The following is a 19198-nucleotide window of genomic DNA, read 5'->3' as shown; positions in this document are numbered from 1 at the left end:
AGCCCCTGTTTCAATCCAGGATCCCCCCTTTTCAAGCTGAACTCACTGCTGCCACCCTACCTCCCAGATTTCCATCTGTTTGACTTAGGATACTGGGTTATCTATGGTGAACTCTCAGATTTTCTGTCAGTCATTAGCCATTTTTTTCTCCTTCCCTTATGCCTCAGAGAAATGGTAGTCTACCATGGATTAAGCCTACTCCTTCTGACTTCTTAAACCTCTTTTGTGATTTTTCTCATTCATATTCTTTCTCTTTCATTTTTTTTCTTTGCTTTCCTTATTTTTCCTTTGCCTTCTAATAGCTCCTTAGCCTACACACGTGTTCAAATCTAATGATTTTTATGAAATATTCATTTCCCCTGAGACTTCAATCCATCTTTCTCCTTCCCTTAACAGCAGTGCTTCTCAAAATAGTAGTCTATATTTATCCCTTTCACTTCCTTGATTAGCACTCATGCATCTACTTCTGATCTGCCCTCTTCTGATGATGATGTCTATTTACAAGATCAACCAGAACTTTACAATCACCTAATCTAGTTGCCTCTTCCCAGCAGTTACTCTGGGGTTTCCTGTGGAACTTGTTGCTCAGTATCATGTCTCTGCTGTTCTTGGTTCTCACAGTTCTGGCTGTTTCATTGGAGGCCATAATTTTACTGTTTGGCTCCCGAGTAGAGGCATTTTGTAGAAGTCCGGTCTTCTTCATATTTTACCTTTGCCTCCTTTAATCTCATACAGTGGCTTCTATTATTGCCCCCGACGTGGATGATCCCCAAATTCCTCTCCAGCCCTAATCTCTCTCCTGAATCCGACTCACATTTCCCACCTTTTGTAGAGAGCTTCATTTATCTACAAGATTCCATGGGCACTTCAAACAGAACTGGTCTGAACTCATCATCTCTCAGTGTTCCACACACCCTGGATTTCCTGCTAATTCTAATCATGATCTGCATTTGCTCTTGCTGTGTCTCCATCCCACCCCATCTGTCTGAAATGCATCTCTTTGTACCACTTTCCTTGTTCCCCAGTCCCTGCCTCTCCATTTTCTCCAGTTGTTGGAGTCCTACCCATCCTTCAGTGTTTAGCTTATATTTGTCCTTCTTAACAAGCAATTACTTAACTAAATCTCCCCTTCCCCACTCTTCACCCATTCTTTGCTTGGAATTCAACTATATCTGATCCCCCTCAGTCTTGTGTTTGAGATACAGATTTGTGTTTGTCATCTCTATTAAACCCTGAGGCCTAAAAATGCTGGGACTATGTCTTATTCTTCTTTAGATCCCCTGCAGAACCTGACACATAGCAGAAAACCTAGAAATTATGGTTAATTTGCATTGCTGGAAGAAAAGTACCTTCATTTTTTTAAAGTTTATTTATTTATTTTGAGAGAGGGACAGAGAAAATGAATGGGGGAAGGACAGAGAAAGGGGGAGAGAGAATCGTAAACAGACTCTGCACTGTCAGCACAGAGCTCGATGCAGGGCTTGAACTCACAAACTGAGATCATGACCTGAGCCCAAACCAAGAGTCAATGCTTAACCTATTGAGCCACCCAGGCACCCCACAAACCTTAATTTTTAAGAATTGAGAAGAAAATGGAATTTATAATATGCAGGCTACAAATCTAGGAGAATATAGGATCTAAAAAATCAAATTTACATCAAATATAGTTGACATTTTTCCTATTTCAGTTGAGGCAGATTTTTAGAGGATTACATAAAATTTCACTCGGTAAGGGCCTTTATTTAGGGGTAATTTAATTCTTGGAAATTAAGATTTAAATTTCAGGGACTGGGATTTTATTTTACTTTCCTTAAAGTTACTAAGTTGGGAACGACTGGGTGACTCAGTCAGTTGAACATCCAACTTGTGCTCATGTCATGATCTCACAGTTCTCGAGTTCGAGCCTCACGTTGCGCTCTGTGCTGACAGCTTAGAGCCTGGAGCCTGCTTCAGATTCTGTGTCCCCCTCTCTCTGCCTCTCCCCTGCTGATGCTCTGTCTCTTTCTCTCAAAACTAAATAAACATTTAAATAATAAAAATAAAGTTAGTAAGTTGGCCTGCTACTGTTTCATGGATGCTGGCAAAAGACATGAGATGAGCCTCTTGGGTCAAAGACAGGGGACTTTATTATTCAAGAGCATAGCAAGCATGAGCATCATGTAGACATCTGTTTCTTATGTCCTCTAAGTCCCAAAGGAGTGATACTGACCAGTCAAGGTGGATGCAGGTGGGTTTGTGTTGCAGTCAAGGAACATTGATCTTGAGGAAGCCACTGCTTTTATAACAAAATTGTTCTATGACCTCATTTCTCAAGGTTGCTGCAAATACAAACCTGATAAATAGGCCAAGCAAGGGAAATTGGGTTGACATTCTTGACACGCTCAGCAAGAGCTTGCAGAGATGCATGCCCACAGCCCATGGTGGATTGCCTTTCCCAAAAACATTCTGTGAGAGTAATGATTGATGATTATCCTGGTGCAACAGAGGGACTCAATAAATACTTGTTGAATGAAATTAATTAATTAATGAGAAGAAGGGGAACCACTGAGGAATTTAAAAAGGCAAATAGAGTGAATCCCTGTGGGAACAGTTCCAGATTTCAGATCTTTTTCAGAAGAAAAAGTCAAAAGGGTTATGAGAACTAAGACTTTGTAGACCACTTAGCCTTATAACAAATAAAATTTCCAAAAACTTTACCTCATGGAAAGTGAGAAGGACTCATATACAAAATAATCACTGATTAAGTCCAAACAACCTAAGGCAATGCCCGTAGCTTGCTGAATTAGTATCACAGTAACTATAGTTCTTTCCATCTGCAGTGTTTTTGTCACACACTAAATTTCATTGAAAGTTTAGACATTATGCTCATTTGGGAACTTCTACCACACATGAGTTTTACTTCCTTAAAATGGTGACTTGAACTACAAATCAACATATATTATTCTAATGAATTTGATCAGAATTAAATACTTGCTTCAAAAGTTGCAGTCAAACAAATGAAATACCTTACCCTCTAAAAGATTCTCTCTTGCTTTAAAATTAAAGTATGATTAACATAAAACACTGTATTAGTTTCAGGTGTACAATATAGTGATTCTACAATTCTATACATTACTCAGTGATCACCACAATAAGTGTAGTCACCATCTGTCACCATACAAAGTTATTACAACATTACTGATTATATTCCCTACTCTGTACTTTTCATCTCCATGACTTATTTATTTTGTAACTAGAAGTTTGTACTTCTTCATCCCTTTTATCTATTTCACCCAACCCCCCACCCTACTGCCCCTCTGGCCACCACCAGTTTTTTTCTCTGTATTTAAGAGTTTGGTTTTTGTTTGTTTTTTCATTTATTTTGTTTTGTTATGTTTTAGATTCCACATACAAGTGAAATCATAGGGTATTTTTCTTGTTTTATCTGACTTATTTCACTTAGCCTAATACCTTCTAGGTTCATCTATGTTGTTGCACATGGAAAGATCCCCCTTTTTTTTTTTTTAGCTCAGTGATATTCCATCATATGCTCCATACCACAACTTCTTTATCCATTCATCTATTGTTGGACACTTGGATTGCTTCTGTATCTTGACTATTGTAAAAATTGCTGCCAATAAACATAGGGGTGCATATATCTTTATGAATTAGTAGTTTCATTTTCTTTGGGTAAATATCCAGCAGTGAATTATTGGATTGCATGGTGTTTCTATTATTAATTTTTTTGAAAAACCTCCACACTGCACCAATTTACAATCCCACCAACAGTGCATGAGGGTTCCCTTTACTCCACATCCTCATCAATACTTGTTATTTCTTGTCTTTTTAATACTATCTATTCTGACTGGTAGGAGGTGATATCTCATTGTGGTTTTGATTTGCATTTCCCTGATGATTAGTGATGTTGAGTATCTTTTCATGTGTCTGTTGGCCATCTGGATGTCTTCTTTGGAAAATGTCTATTTAGGATCTCTGCCCATTTTTTAATCAAATTGTTCATTGTTTGTTTGTTTGTTTTGGTGTTCAGTTGTATAAGTTCTTTATATATTTTGAATATTAACCCCTTATCAAATATATTATTTGCAGATATCTTTTCCCATTCACTAGGTTGCTTTAGAAAACCATCAATAAAACAAAAAGGCAATCTAGTGGGTCAAGATTCTCTTGAAGGAAAGGAATTAACCTGAAATATCTTGTCAGAGTGTAACAATGAGGTACTTGAGACGTGTAGGTTGGAAGTGCAGATTTGTGAGGGAAGTTTGCTTTTACACTGATGATTTTAACTCTTGTTTCTCAAGACCGCATTAGTCCAAGTGACTAAAATACTTAGGCTACAGTCACAAAATTTTGTGATTGCATATCTCAATGTTTAGCCTCTCTACTTTCCTTTTTTTCCTGTATGCTTTCCAGTCTTTTCAAACTACTGTTGCAGTGTCGCTGTTCTCCATCTGCTGCTCTCACAATTGGAGATTGATTGCCTCCAGGATTCACAGTGTTTCTAGCAACCTTATATACTTCGAATTTTTAAATTGCTACTACAGGAAGGTTTTGTTTTTAAGATCTAGAGTTCCTCTCTCCTCTCCCAAGGAATGTTACCCAGGTTCCTCTAAGGAAGCAGGGTTAGAGAGGGCTTTTGAGTAACCTGTGCTTCACTCAGACTCAAACTGGTATCCCCAGATATGTCATATAGTTGGAACCCTTCCCTACCCCAAGGCAAGTTCTCAGCTTTCCTGAGGCTCTTTCCTTTTCTTTCCTCAAGTTTGTAGAAAGCTTCATCATCCTTTTGTCTTGGAAAATCTTTACAATAGAGATGATCATCATTTCCTTCATTGGTCTTATCCTCTTTACCAACATCCCATTTTCATACCATTTGCTCTATTCTTCCCTGATTGCTGAGATTGTCCCACGCAACAGGTCACAACAGGTCCCCTTCCCCCAGCCATCAGCGTCATTGTTGCTGTGCCCGAAAGGACCAGGAGTAGATAGCTGATGCCAGAGGTAACAAGCCGTATGTAGTGCTAAGACTTTGTCTTTGAACTAAGGATGCTGAGACTGAATTAGTTTCTGCTGAGGATTTGAATCAGGAGGTCATGTAAAGCCATGATAAATGGATCAGATAAGGATGGTCTACAGAGAAGAATAAGGCAGACCTTGTATGTTCTGTTTGCCTCTGTACTCTTACCATCTAGCATGGTACCTGATACATAGTAGGCTATCAGTAAGTTTTGGTGGAATAAATAAAACAGACTTTTAAAGGGGGAGAGAGAGAGAGAGAGATTACTTTTGCTTCCAACAGCTTTCGGTTCCTGACTCTAATCCCTCATGAGGACTACTGCATTTCCTGTCCTATGTCCAGGAGAGATCCTTGTGTCCATCCAATAAATCTCCCTTTATGCTAAAGCTAGTTTGGGTGTATTATGTTCCTTACAGCTACATTAAACCTAAGAATCTCTTAATATAAGGGTTCCAATCATTAGAACTTAACGTCTCTGTGTCCCCAGGGAGCTACAGTTCCTCACGCAAGCCAGAAATCTTGATGACTTGTGCAGAAGTCACTGAATTCCAGAAGTAGGCATGCCTCCACTTTGCTTGATGTGAACCTCACATTGTTGGGACAGGGAAAAGAGTAGAAACGCAAATTCAACTGAAAATAAAAGAATTACCTCCAAAAATAAAGTTTGATGGTCTTCTTAAAAAGTTACCTCTTGGGGCACCTGGGTGTCTCAATCAGTTGAGCATCGACTCCAGCTCAGTTCATAGTCTTGCAGTTCCTGGGGTGATAGCAGGGAGCCTGCTTGGGATTTTCTTTCTCTCCCTCTCTCTCTGCTACCCACCCCCCACTCCCTCACTCTCTCTCTCACAAATAAATAAACATTAACAAAATAAAAAATTAAAGCAACATCTCAGGACACCTGGCTGGCTCAGTTAGAGGAGCACATGGCTTTTGATCTTGGAGTTGTGGGTTCGAGTCCCACAGTGGGTGTAGAGACTACTAAAAAAATAAATAAATACACTTTAAAAAAAAAAGCAACCTCTGAAGAAAAACTCCAGAAACTCCAACTTGAGGATCCTTTTGTAGAGAGGGCCAGGTCTTATGCATTGTTGATTGAACGTGACTTTATTTAGGGTCCACAGGGTAGATCAGGCATGATCAAGAGACACTTGCCAACCTAAGCTCCAGGACGAGGGGGAGTAGGTCATGGCTTCACCTCAACTTCTGAAATGCAGTTGAACTAAACTTGGTGACGCAGGAAATTTCTGTGCAGTTTCTGGTTGTCTTCTTGATTATCACGCAGCATGTGGAGGAGAAAGGTTAGTCTTTCCTGCTCACTAAAGTAGCACATATAAACTCCGCTATAGAAGGAGGGAGGTGGTTGAAAAAGCCAGAGGTAAACATTCTAGGTTTGAAAAACAGAAAAACAAAATACCTGGAGGCAATATGGCAGGTTTGGCAAGAACACAGGCAGTGAGACAGATCTCCAAAACCAATTCACCAACTTACTGATTAGCTCTGTGTCTTGGGCTAAGCTGCTTAAACTCATAACCTTAGATGTCTCAAGTTTCCTGGCCAGTGGTACCATGCTAAGTGCTCAGTAAATGGTAGGGATGATTAGGATTGTTAGTGCTTAGTAATTTAAGCAATAATGAAGAATGTGTTACTTTTAGGTTGACCAAAAGGGAGATTGAAAACTTTTTTTTTTTTTAACTGAAGAAATATTGTACTAAAACATATATTTAACAGCTCTTCTTCACTGTTACTTTTACAATATAAATCCCTATGTGATCGAGAAATGTAAAAGAAGAGACCAGTAAATATCTAGCAAGATGGTAGCTATACAGCAAACCGCCATTAATTGTGGTATCACTCAACAGAAGTATAAACTTCCTTAGAAGAAGGAGAAGGAGAAATTCCCTAAATAGGAGGCACGTGTGAATTCTCACATGCAGTCTTCTGACCTTATACACTTGCAAACTGTATGACCTCTAGATGGCGAACTTGGATAGGGTGAATACTAAGCAATGACTACCTAGAGAAGAAAGCAATGGTTTTTGTTTCGTTAAAGGAAGGACTAAGTTAGATTGCTACATTGATAAAGGCTGTACACTCTACCAACCCAAGACAATACTTTGCTGACACACTGGATGTCTTCCTCTAAAGGGACCGTCCATCTGCCTGTCGAAGTGAGTCTACCCTCAGTCATATGTGCTGTTGAGGGACAAGCCTGCATTAGTTTCTGAAAGAAATGTTTTGGTTCAGAATTCATACGGGCTGCTAGTCACTGATACAGGAGAACAGTATCAAGTAGGGAATATAAATAGATTTCTTACAAGTCTCTTGAGGCGTACAGAAATGTTACCCTCTCAGAATATCCATATGTAACACTATTTAATTATCTGAACACATCTTACATGTCCAAAGTATCCCCATCTTTTGATCTGTATAAATAATTATATCCTCCCTTGCTCGCTTATTGCCCCTGTTGAGTATTTGTTCTGTACACTTCCCAAGGCAATCCTTTAGGGACCAATTATCATCCTTTATTGACATCATCTCACTGGCTGATGGAGATTTCTAGAGTTCCACACTGGGCATTCAGGACTCCTAAGGGAGCTCTGTGGTACTTTATATGATCTATATGCCCTGCTTGAGAAACATTTTCTTCCTTAAAATTCTACCATGAGGTACTATTTTTAGCATATTTACTAGTTTTACCAGATCACAACTACATATAATATGTGAATTTGTAGTAAAATTTGTGTGACTTTCCAAAACTGTGTCTGCTCGTGCAGTGGCTTAGATGTTTTGTTGGTTCTTTCAGTTGTGAAAAAGCCTAGTAATTCACCCAACATGATAGACGGATGACCTTTTGCTGCATTATAAAAGGGTCACTGTCCCCAAAGCGCCTCTCAGCTTGTGGATCAGGTAAAGGAACATCTCTAAACTTTTGTGGTGCCTCTGCCCTGTCAGTTATCACAAGGCTGTAATTATTGCCTAAACATTGGCCTCCCCACAACCATGTACTTATGGAGTCCAGAAACTATACTATATTTATCTGTTTATCCTTAAACAGATTGTATCTGGCACATGGTAGTTACTTATGAAAATGTTGAGTGGATTAAACAATAATATATGTGCTTTGGAAGAACAAGAGAAGGCAGCAAGGAGGAAGTATCAATTTAGGAAAAACAAAAAGAGGAAGATAAGCTAACCACCTATAAGGAATTGTGCCTATATTAGACAAATTTCATTCCAAAAGTATAGAAAAAGAGAGAACAGCAGTGGATTGTGTCCAGCCAAATACATTTATTTTTACTAACCAAATTCTTGAGAGGTTGACTTATAAACTAATGTGCTAGTTCCCCATTTCCTGTAGAGAACATCTCTTCAGAGATTACAAGTTTTGTGTCCAGGTTACAGCATTGCCCTTAACCAATTCCACTGACTCCGTGTCTTCATTCATTTCAAAATGAAGAAAGTCCCTAACTTTCAGGATGGGGCAGTTCTGGTTTTCAGGTATCTTCCAAAAGCTTCTAAAAAGTTGCAGTTACTCTAAGATATGGTAGGTAGAGAAGTTATCAGAATGTTCAGAAATTGTAGATTTAGATTTAAAGATACCCACTGGTAAAAGCCATACACTAGAAGGTAGGAACGAGGAACAATCAGAAACAGACTCTGAAAGACAGTTCAAATAAGAGGAGCTACACATTACCCCAAAGTTTTACTCATAGAGTTGACAATGGGACATCTGACATGAAATAATAGGGATGGCCAAAGACATGAGGACCATGCCTAGTGATGGAAAGTATAGGACTGTCATGTCTACACATGGTGAACACTCAATAAATGCTGGTTGAATGAGTAAGCCATTGTGTGCCCGAGCTGCTGTTAAGGGAAGTCATGAACTGCTTTGTTAAAGGCAGGGTTTATTTATTTACTTATATATTTACTTAGGTACATGTAAAAAGGAATCAAAGTGACATGCACTATTAAAGTGTACATAAAACAGGGTAGGAAAAGTTAAAGCAGAAACCATTTAGAAGAAAGGAAGAAAGCAATGGCCTGGAAACCTGAGGTGAGAGAATCATTACAATGGAGCTTATAGGAAGCCCTGAGCTTCCTGACAACCAGTTCAAAAGGGAAACATGCTAGATCATACATTCTCATCAGCCAGTAAAGGGGAGTTTGTAAATTCATCTGGAAATGGAGAGTTATTCTTGGAACTTAATTCTAGAAAGAGTTTACTGCATGGACACTTAAATAAGAGGAAGAAGACATTTAATAAGTTTTTCATCAGCTACATACATCTTATTCATTGACTAAACTTAAAGGTAACCACCACCAACATACCCTATGTAAAATAATAGATGACAGAGAGGGGGAATGTGTATGAACATACACACCTGCCGCTCAAGCAAGGAAATACAAATATTGACCACAGTCCCCATGTTTGCAACTAGTTATGAGACTACATTTGTAAGTTCCTTACTACACTTTCAGTAAACAGGAGGAAGACTCTTCTTCCCTATAGTTTCTGAGCCCCTGTAATCTGCCCTTGGGTGAAACAACACCATATATTGGTTATTGATTTGGAACATATACCATTTTCACTAGACCAGTACCCCTACCTCATAAGATATCCTCCAGCTGGCTCTGTAACTTAGTCTTCAATAGACTATTGCTTTGCTATAAAAAGCCAGCTGCTCCTGGGCTATGGTAAGACCAGTGAGTCCTGTGGGAAATTACCTATAACATCCTGACCAGAAGCAATGTTATGTGGATTACTGTTGGTGAATTAAGCCTTCAGGAAGTCCACAGAATATATTGCTAATAGAAACATAGCAGGGAAGTCAAATCTCTATCCAGAACAAATATCCATTTTATTGAGAAAAATTGCTACCAAGTCCATAATGAAAAGGGTTCAGTATAATCAGTCAATAGGAGGCTGGTCATGCTATCTACATGGCTCACGTATTGAACCGAATGCAGAAGTCTCTGCTGCTGCTTAGGCATTCAATAGTGGCAGTAGCCAGATCTGCCTTGTGAGGTTGAACTCATGAATAACCTCCGCCTCTGTCACTATGGCCACTCTGTTCCTGAACCTACTGAGTAATCCTGGTGATGCTGGGGAAAGAAGACAGCTGACATGTGCAGTCCTGGTCTTCTTGCCCACCTGATTCTGGAGGGTCTTCTCTGCAGAGAGAGCCCACTGATGAGCTTTAACATGAGGCACAAGCATTCTCATACCATCAACCTATTTTAAGACCCCCATGAGTGCACCTCTACCCTAAACCTTCTTAGAATCCAATATTGTTCCTTTTAACTTCTCATCAAGCCAAACCTTCAGGTTCTATGTATAAATCTTCACTATAAGAATCTTGGGGCGCCTGGGTGGCGCAGTCGGTTAAGCGTCCGACTTCAGCCAGGTCACGATCTCGTGGTCCGTGAGTTCGAGCCCCGCGTCAGGCTCTGGGCTGATGGCTCGGAGCCTGGAGCCTGTTTCCGATTCTGTGTCTCCCTCTCTCTCTGCCCCTCCCCTGTTCATGCTCTGTCTCTCTCTGTCCCAAAAATAAATAAACGTTGAAAAAAAAAATTAAAAAAAAAAATTAAAAAAAAAAAAAGAATCTTTATTTCTAGGTCAATTGTGCAATTTGATTGACTTATCCAAGTTCTTAGTTTGAAGATTTATCTTCCTACTTGTCCCTCATGACCAACAGTGAGAAGAGCTCTGGGATCAACTTATTTATGGCTGGTGCCAGTATATTACATGTGCAATGATTAGTGAATCAGTCTTGAATCTTTTCTTCCCTGCCTACAGGAAATCCCATGAGGCTATATGAGTGGGTATAGGAGTGGTGGCATTTGAGCAGGATTAAGTGCCATGAGAGTTGGAGCCATTTTCTCATGAAACTTCCTTGTGCCTTTAGAACTTGCTCAAGTCTGATCTTGTATATGCAACTTCAAGTTGAGGATGGAGAGCTGCTTTGTACATCCAAATTTGAGAACAGGTCAATCAAATAGCGCTTAATTTGGAAGGCAGCTCAGGTCTAACAAAGAGTCCATTTCCTAGGGCCAGATATTCAGTCTCTGTTAGGACCTAACAGCAAAAATCAAGAGCTGTTTCTCAATGAAAGTAGTTATTTGTCAAAGACGTAGGGCTTTGCTCTCAGTTATGGGGCTATACTATGATTCTCTTATTAGGGAGTTTCAGAGGCTCAATGGTTTGTTGCAGACACTTTGTGCACATTAGATTTCTTGGATCACAAGATCTAAGTAGCAAGCGTGGCTTTTTCTTTAAACTGAACTGGCTGAAGAATATTCTTTTGCTTTGGGGCTTCCTTAAATATAGAGCCTTATGGTTTATTCAATAAGTAAGAAGGAACAACACCAACGTAACATTATTTTGCTTCTCTCATACTAAAAGCCCACCATATGTGTATGCCTCTTTCTCTATGGAACTGGATACAAGGTGAAGCAAATTGTCTTTAACTTGGAGGGGATACCTTTATATATCACAGATCTCTAGACTCCCAGAAAAATCAGTGAATTAGTAGATCTCTGAACTTTCATAGAATTCATCTCTTATCTTCAATCAGATAAGTGTCTTACCAAGGTGTCTTATGTATTTGCTACTTTCTGACCTAATTGTAATAACCAATCCCACATACTGGAACTAGCACAAAGAACCCAGAATCTCTGGTAATTGTAGTCATGTTAATAATTTTGACCCAAAGGAGCTATGTTCCTTTTTTCCTCCTTAGTCTAGCATTTTAGAATTCATTTTCACAAATATTCCCCTGGCTTCTGCTGTATAAATTAGAAAAAAGTCATACAACTCTTTTGATATATAAGCTCTCTTCTCTGGGTATGATCTGGTCTGACTCTCCTGATATTTAGATACCTCAGCCCTAAAGTTCCAAGAAGTAAGACATTGAAGCCCCTTGATTGTTTTTTTTTCTTCTTCTTTTTCTTTTCTTTCTTTTTTATTTCCTTCCTTCCTTCCTTCCTTCCTTCCTTCCTTCCCTCCTTCCTACCTTCCTTCCTTCTTTCCTTTTCTGGGTAAACAGCATATATTGGCTTTATTTTTATTTATTTTATTTCTTTAACTTGATACACAGTAAAATTGACCATTTGTTTGGTCTTTATTTTATAATTTTAACACATGTATAGATCTGTGTAATAACCAACACCACAATTAGGATATGGAACGAATTTCCCTCTAAGCGCTGCTTTAGCTGCATGCCACAGTCCCGAGGGGAAACACTGTTTCCCCTTGTTAAGACCATTGTCAAAACTAGTAAGTATTTAAACAGTTATTCAGGTAGCATAAGCTTTGAATATATAAAGTTTTAGAAAGTGATCAGTTTAGGGGCGCCTGGGTGGCTCAGTCGGTTAAGCGTCAGACTTCGGCTCAGGTCATGATCTCATGGTCCGTGAGTTCGAGCCCCGCGTCGGGCTCTGTGCTGACAGCTCAGAGCCTGGAGTCTGTTTCGGGTTCTGTGTTTCCCTCTCTCTCCGACCCTCCCCTGTTCATGCTCTGTCTCTCTCTGTCTCAAAAATAAATAAACGTTAAAAAAAAAAATTAAAAGAAAAAAAAGTGATCAGTTTGGTTGTGGATATATAGAAATTTTAGAATATTAGCAGGAAATATATATCTCAGAGTGGAAAGTCAGGATAAGGGTGAATATTTCTTTTATTTTAAACCAGATAATTCTGAGGCTTTTCTAAGTTACCCAGATCCTTGTGCTACAGGCTCCCTTGAATCTGATTACTCTGCTATAAGTTGGATGAAAAAAATTCTTGGGATAATTTGTTTTATAAATCTTTGTTGCTTGTATACAGTTCCTGATAGAACCAGGGAAGCAGACTGGATGAAGATCTTTGCATTTCTTTTTGCCAGTCCTGTAACATTCCAGGAGGAGATGGGGAAGGCTTCATAGTAGTGATAGTAAGAATCAGAAAAAAAAAGGCCATTTGCTTTTGGTGGTTTATTGTTGTGACTCTAATCACTGAGATGTAGTCTTGTCTGAAAGGAAAAGATAAGCCAGATGGTTAAGTTTCTTTTCATTCTTCAAAAGGTGGATACTAATACCTTTGTGGTGATTGGGATGTTTGGGGTCCTGGCCTCCTGGCATATTGAATGCTTTTAACAGGAGTGGAAACTGGTGCCATCTTGAATAGAAACAAATGAACTCATTGGGTTTCTAGTTGAGGCAGGACAGGGACTAATATCAGTATGAGATGAGTCTCAGAATTTCAACTTTGGGAGACCTGCATAGTGGATATAACATATTAAACCCACATAATCAAGAGGTAAAAATATAATTTTGTATTTTTCAATGACTTAATGTAATTTCAATCTTATTATGCTATTTCATCTGGATAAGGGGAAGCATGAACTAATTAAGTCCCAGCAGATTCCAGTAACAAAGGTTCTTCTCTAACAATTTCAGGTTTTCTTGGACTTCTTCTGAGGAAGATTTCATAGAGGGTAAGTCGAACATCTTTGATTCATCGCATGAGCTTTTAGGATTTTTATCTAACCTGAATGGGTAAGGAAAATGTTTATTGTTTATAGTCCTTTGCTATGAATTTTTCATGTGCCTTTGCATTTTGGAAAAATAAATAAAAACAAAAACAACCAACCAACAAATCTAGGCCCTTGACTTGAGTCTGTCTTTCAAAACTATTAAGGTTTATTTTGTTTACTGCTGTATCCCTAATGCCTAGAATAGTGTCAGACACATAGTAGGTGCTCAATAAATATTTGCTTACTGTCTAAATGAAAGACTGAGTAAATAGGTGAATGAATCAAAAGTCTAGGCTTTCCCTTTTTCCTTTTAGGTATAGTTTCCCCAGCAGAAAAATAATCAAATGAACAGCCACATACAGTAAGGATAGTAAAGGAATTAGAGTAGATGAAAGTAGATTAATTAAAGTAGATTCACTGACACAGAGAGTAAGATGAGATTCAGATAGATGTCTTTCAATATTGAGCCAGGGGAGGGCAGGCAGACAGAAACTACATTTAGAGGTATAAATTCGAATGTGTAAAAAAATAAAAAGCTTTAACTGCAAGCAAGTTACTTATTCTCCCTGAGTGAGTATCCTTTGTAAATAGGGATACCCAAAAATAAATGAATGAAATTTAGCTAAATTTATTACATCTTTATTGAGATATAATTTTTATACTAATAAAACATAATAATTTTAAGTGTACAATTGAATTTTTAAAAATAAATTTACCAAGTTGTGCAAATATCAGAATCCAGTGTTAGCACATTTTAATCACCCAAATACTGTCCCTTATGCTCATTTACATTTAACTATTCTTCTCATCCCAACCCTCATTCCCACCCTATTAAATCTACTTTCTATCTCTTTGGATTTGCCTTTTCTTAAAATTTCTAAGAACTTAAATCACAAAATACTTGGTCTTTTGTGTCTGGCTTCTTTCACCTAGCATCTTTTTGAGATTCATCCATGTTGTAGCAAGTTCCTTGTTATTGCCAAATATTTCATTTAATAGATATTACATTTTCTTTATCCATTCACCAGCTGATGGACATTGGGTTGTTTCTACTTTGGGGCTATTATGAATGATGCTGCTGTGAACATTTGTGGGCAAGTCTTTGGGTGGACATGTGTTTTCATGTCTTTTGGATAAATACCTAGGAGTGGAATTTTGGGGTTTTTATGGTAAATAGCTGATTCACTTTCTAAGAAACTGTCACACTGTTTTTCCAAAGTGGCTATACATTTTATATTTCCACTAACACAGTATACAAACTCCACATCCTTGCCAACTTCTGTTATTTTCTGCCTTCTTGACAATAGTGAATATAATTTTATGAGGAAAAAGCAGCCACCTGTGTTTCCTTATGCCAGCTGTATTGCTAGTGAAATAATGACAGCTAAGATAGGATTGGGATCATTTAAAATATTTGGAATGGAATTTATAAAACTTGAAAAGAAGCAAAAACTCTCTGCCATCCTGGTAATCTTCTTCAAGCTCTACTTTTTTCTAGATTTTTTTCCCTCTTCTATTAGAAACTCTTCATGACTCTCTCAGTAGTCTCCTGGAGTTGTCTCCTACTGGGCCTTATGAGAACCAATTATTAAATTTTCAGGAATTTTGTGAGCCATTTGTCAAACACAACCATCACTAAAAATTAAATATATAACTTAAAGCTAATAAGTTACTTAAAGACAAACACAGATCTTATTTCTTACTTATTTTGCAGCATTTGACTATCTATGGTGTTGAGATTTCCTATGTCTACTACATTTGCATCATGGACACATTACATAATGGTGTGATACTGCACATCTCTTCCCAACGCTATTTTCGGTGATCCCACAGTGATAGCTTGAAATCACCCATGGTAGGAATATTTACACCACAGAAGTTGGCAAATGCTACAAACCAGTACTTTTTTTTCCCTCCTAGAGAAGTGGTTGTTAAATATTTACCAGGTCTAAATTTATCCTGTTGGTATTTTTTAATTAAGTTTATTAAAGGTGTAGATGGGGGCGCCTGGGTGGCGCAGTCGGTTAAGCGTCCGACTTCAGCCAGGTCACGATCTCGCAGTCCGTGAGTTCGAGCCCCGCGTCCGGCTCTGGGCTGATGGCTCAGAGCCTGGAGCCTGTTTCCGATTCTGTGTCTCCCTCTCTCTCTGCCCCTCCCCCGTTCATGCTCTGTCTCTCTCTGTCCCAAAAATAAATAAACGTTGGAAAAAAAAATTTAAAAAAAAAAAAGGTGTAGATGATTTTGGAGAGAATCATACCATTAAAATATTATTTGGTTCTTTGCTGTTTGTCTATTACCTCAGTAAAATTTTCTTTCCACTAATAGCCTGAATCCACTTCTTATTAATTTTATACTTGGCAATTTATATTTTGGAGATATCGGTGGGAAAAAACTATGTCTACTCTAGTTATTTTTTCTTCATTGTCTTGGTCAGGTATTAGTTATAGTGTTATGTCAGTCTTATAAAATGAACTGAGAATGTCTTTCATATTTTTCTACCCTCTGTAATAATAAAAATTTCCTAGAAATAATATACATATTTCTAAAAGAATTAATCAAAATTGACTATGACATCATCTGAAACTGGCACTTTTCTTAAATAATAGATATTTTTTTACCCATTCTTAGTATTAATTATATCTTAGATTTTTCTTCACTTAAAAAAAAATTTAATGTTTATTTTTGAGAGAGAGAGAGAGTGCACGCATGCGAGTCGTGGAGGGGCAGAGAGAGGGAGACACAGAATTCAAAGCGGGCTCCAGGCTCCAAACTGTCAGCACAGAGCCCAATGTGAGGCTTGAACTGAGACCTGAGATCATGAGCTGAGCCGAAGTCAGATACTTAACCGACAAAGCCACCCAGCACTCCTTTTTCTTCACTTTTAATGGTGTATCAAAATTGTCCTAGAAAATATACACTATAAGCAAATATTCACATTTTAAAAAAATTTTTATTTTGTATTCGAGAGAGAGAGCGTGAGCGAGCATAAACAGGGGAGGGGCAGAGAGACAGTGACAGAATCTGAAGCAGGCTCCAGGCTCCAAGCGATCAGCACAGAGCCCTGTGTGGGGCTCAAACTCATGAACTGTGAGATCATGACCTGAGCTGAAGTCAGATGCTTACTCGACTGAGCCACCCAGGCACCCCAAATATTTACATTTTTTAGATGGATTTGTACATGATAGTCTCTTATACTTCTAAAATCTTAATCATAATGGTGTTTATACCACTTTTCCCATTCTGAAATGATTCTCTCTTCTTTTTTTCCATTGCATTTTTCTGAAAGCCAATTAATTGGTATTTTCAAATAGCTACCATTTTGATGTATCTGCTATTTCATAAATCACTGTTTTTAAATTTTTTATGTTTATTCACTCCTCCTACTTCCCTATGACTTAGTCTGTTACTCCCTTTCCATTTCCTCAATATGAAAGCAGTTTATACTTCTTCATTTTTATTATAAAAAGTTATCAAACTATGAATTTTTTCCAGGTATAATTTTGGTTGCATCCTTATGTCTGGAAATGTTTTGGAAAAACACAGTAAGATGACTTGTAAGTGCTATTGGAATTTCCAAGCAGGCCGATTACAATTCTTTTTGTTGTTGTTAATAATTAGAACTGTTATGCATTGTCAAAGAGTTTTTCCTTTTGAGGGTTTGTGAAGTTTCTTTTGATCCTACTACATTATTCATCTTTATAAATGTTCAACAGTAATGCACACTTAAATATATATTTATTTTGGATAAGAGATGAAGGGTGCATTTATAAAATCATTTTGATTAATGAACTATTTTATATTAATTTTTATTCTTAAGTATAATTATACTTAGGGGGGCTAGGGCAGAGGAGACAGTTGTTTTGAGTAAAATATCATAAACAACTTTAAATGTACCTAACCCTGTACTTATTTCCCTACCTTGTTTAAATTAGAAGTGTGGGAAGAAGGTGATAATAAACAATCAGGAGGAGGTAGAAGAAGGAATAAGAATCACATGACAGAGATGCTTTAGTAACTTTTAAAGTGCTACAAACATGGAGGAGACACACTACCTAGGAAGGACATTTGCTAAGGTCTAGATGATGGAAATAAAATCTTTCAGAGTATGTTTTACTTTGGAAATGATTGGGATATAAAATTAAGTAGAGAATGATACTAATTATAAATGAGACTTTGGTGCCAGGATTGAAGAGAATACAGCATGACAACTCATAGCAAAGTTTCTTTTTAGTGTCTGAAAGTGCCCAAGTGGCTCACAGCAAGATAAATAATTGGTCACCTGTCTCATAGCTTAGTCACCTCAGAATAACTGGCAGATAATACCTGCCACATAGTAGGTATATGACAAATCCAGGCCTACTTAACTCCAAACCCTGAGTTCTTTCCATTTGCCATAAAGCCTTTCTAGCATATGCTTATAAAGAAAATGGCCAAAATAAATAAATAATACTATTGTGAAATGTATTTTAACTTGTACACATATTCAAAATTATTTGAAATTACCTATAATGAGACACATAGATGTGTCTAGAACTATTAAACTTAGGGCAAATAATGTGGACCAAAAAATGAAGGATCTGGGTTGAAGAATGGTATAAGAGTATCTAAGTAAAGGACACCCATGAACTAATTACCAAATCTGGCTCTGAGTTTCCTGGGAGTAAAGGCAAAAAGGAACAATAAGATAAGGTTTAGATCCTAACAATCTAATAAAAAGAAATGTGTCCATTTTGTATGAAAATCAGAATGTCTCCTGCTTTAACCATAGAAGAATTTATTATGTGGGACTTTAAGTAAAAATAACTCTAAGCAGCATAGTAAACATCTTCAATGGCAATTTTTACAAAACATTATTTTTAAAATTACAATTTATAAACCAATTATATTTTTATAACTAATTATCATAAAATAAGGAAAACAAAATCAGTTTCATTTATAGCATAGAGCTTTCCTTTAAAAAAAATCCTAGCGTTAGTAAGGGAATATCATCAATAGAACAATGGACTTTACTTGTTTTCCTTTGTTTTAAATAAAAAATTACATACATTTTCTGCAATGTTGTACAATTTTTATTGTTTATTATATTTTATTGAAATTGGGTACTGGATTATCTGTCTGCTCTTTAGTTGGGTATCATCAGCTGAATCATCTTTGTCTGTAAGAGCTACCTACAAATTACTGCATCTAAATGTTATCCTGCAACATCTGAATGTTTTTCTGTAAAAATAAGGTAAAGGAAAAAAACCTGTGACATCACCAGGTCTCTTTCCCCTGATTATCCAGGATCAGATTCCCTAGACAGAAGATGTGGTTAGCATTTGATCCTAATCAAAGGACCCAAAAATACGTGGATATAGTTCATTTTAATCTTAGTTGAAAAGATTGTGGATAGACACTTAGGAGAAAGTGAAATCAGCATAATATCTCCTCTTCAAGTGCAGTCCAGCTTTCAGAGTGGTAACTTGGATTTCAGCCTCTTCATAATTGTCCTTGATGAAAACAGAAGGATTTCACAGCACAGAAAGCAGTGGTTTATGAGGCTGGGTACAAGACAGACGTACAAGAGAACTCTGTTCATCTTCTTCAAAGTGATGCAGCGATGGCACGGCCGCTGCTGTGGCCACATGTAATATAGCCTGTAGCTCTTTAAAGAGGATTAGCTTTCGCGG

General features: G+C 37.6%; 1 protein-coding gene across 2 annotated transcripts in view; it reads left to right on the top strand.

The window, feature by feature from the left end:
- The window catches only part of ALPK1 (alpha kinase 1), a 142973-nt gene that overhangs the window by 30317 nt on the left and 93458 nt on the right, over positions 1-19198 (top strand). For both annotated transcript variants that reach the window (XM_030313240.1, XM_030313237.1), the window contains exon 2: positions 13453-13490. The gene's annotated coding sequence lies outside the window, so the exon portion shown is untranslated. The remainder of the gene's footprint in view (positions 1-13452; positions 13491-19198) is intronic.

Source organism: Lynx canadensis, chromosome B1, assembly GCF_007474595.2.
Source record: "Lynx canadensis isolate LIC74 chromosome B1, mLynCan4.pri.v2, whole genome shotgun sequence".
NCBI classification, from domain to species: Eukaryota; Metazoa; Chordata; class Mammalia; order Carnivora; family Felidae; genus Lynx; species Lynx canadensis.
The sequence above is the reverse complement of the archived record's forward strand: the minus strand, read 5'-3'. Positions and strand labels throughout refer to the sequence as shown.